Below are 1,978 nucleotides of genomic sequence, written 5' to 3' on the forward strand. Positions count from 1 at the left end.
GATGGAAACAGAATTCTCTCCACGCCTCATGTACCCATTGTCACATTAGGCCAATGTCAGGTTTCTTCAAGGCACCACTTTTTGTGGTTTCTTCATCATCGGGGAACTCATCCATTCGATCCGCAAATCGCAGTCTTTGAAAGGCTTGTTGATGCTCACATCTAAAAGGCTGTTCATTGACGTTAGCCCACCTGGTGTCAATGTTTTTTTCGATTTCTTTGCCTCGGCTTTGACATCATAGGTTTGAACATATCCCATACCAATAATGCCGGTTTCTCGAACACTGCTACAAAAATGACTACTGATTGCGGGGGGTCGATATTTTCTCATCAAAACTGACCAGAGTATAAGCCGACCCACCCACCCGAGGAACGAATTTTTCCACAAAAAAAACTCGGCTTATACACGAGTATATAAACGGTACATTCTTTTTTGGAGTCTTCCACAGTCCAGTCTGTCAACTCTCAACAATGCACAGCAAATTATGAAGACATGCAAGTTTTTAAAAGAATGACGCTCTTTCTAAGCCCAGTACAAAATGTGTAAATTACAAGGTCCGATATAAATAAGTCCAGGTGGACCAGATGGTTTTACTGCCGTTGTCTATCCCTTTTTTTTAAAAGGATTTGTTAGCATTTTACTCTTTAATGCCAGTGTAATCGTTTGTGACAAATGAAACACTTTCATTTCTATAATAGCTCTTTGCTGAGCATTGAAAATACTGTTTATGCCACTGCACACACACAGACGCCCTAAAAAATACACATGACAATTGAATGCTATTGGGTATCAGAGTCACCAAACCTAAAATAGGCCGATGTACCCAACTGCTTTGTTATTCAAACTGTTGTTTCACCTATACAACATGTGCACCACAATTTTGAATGATTAACAGTTACTGTCCAAGACCATGCATGTAGTAGTAAATAGAAAATTACTTTTTCAACCAGGCAGAAGTTTTTAATGGCTACTGCTCTACTTGTTGAGCCCTCCAAACTAAGCAAATGAAAAATGTAATACACCCCCGCAAATATATTTTAAAACCATACAATTTCTGCTTTGGCAGAGTCATTAATTGCAATCTACTACATTTGCGTTATTTGGCATTATTTTCAATGATTCCTTCCTTAATTAAAATCAATTATAAATTTTGTTGATAGGTTTTGGTAAAAGAAATATGAAGTAGGACAAACACTAGAAAGTGTTTGTCCAAAAAGTAGGAGCCCTGTGCAATTCTTTTCTATTTTTAAAAAATTTCCAAAAAAGACTAAAAATCAAAATTTCCAAAAATTTTATTTTTTAAAAGTCATAAAACATTAAATTTCTTTGCAAACAAAGTTTTAAAAACTCAGTGTGACACTCACTCCCTTTCATTAGACTTTTAAATTTCCAAAAATGTCAATTTCATTCAACATTTTGTATGAAAATTGAAAAAAATTTCAAACCAAGTGTTGCGCAAACAATTTTTGTTGGAAATTATTCCACTGAAGTTTGGATGTAATATTACTCTTGTGATTGTAAAGAGGTTAGATGATGTGACACTGCACTGCTGGTCACATCACTAAGAGATCTCGAGCACATTTACAGATCACTTAAGAAAAATGTGGAATTATACCATTTAGTTTATTTTTTACAAATTTAGGTTTGAAGTTGCGAGCCATGGATTGAGCACACATTTTAGAGCAGTTTCCCAAACTTTTTGTTCCCCATCACCCCCTTCTTCAGGAATTTTCTCTTATCCCCCAATTCAAGCAAACCCATAGGATCCAATGTTATACCCGTTGCTTCTATAGAACCCCCTGGACCTTTCCATCGCTTACCAGGAGGCAATATTACCGACTTAAGGAAACACAGTTTTAGAGTATTGAATATTTGCATTATTACAGTGCGCTCATTGATGTTACAATATGTGTGTCAACTAAACAAATTTAAATAAAATTAACAAGTTTAAATCTATATAAATCAACGGAAATACTCA

Source organism: Pholcus phalangioides, unplaced genomic scaffold (genome assembly GCF_987345545.1).
Source record: "Pholcus phalangioides strain wild (caught in Gottingen) unplaced genomic scaffold, Ppha-v1.0 ptg000022l_1, whole genome shotgun sequence".
NCBI lineage: Eukaryota > Metazoa > Arthropoda > Arachnida > Araneae > Pholcidae > Pholcus > Pholcus phalangioides.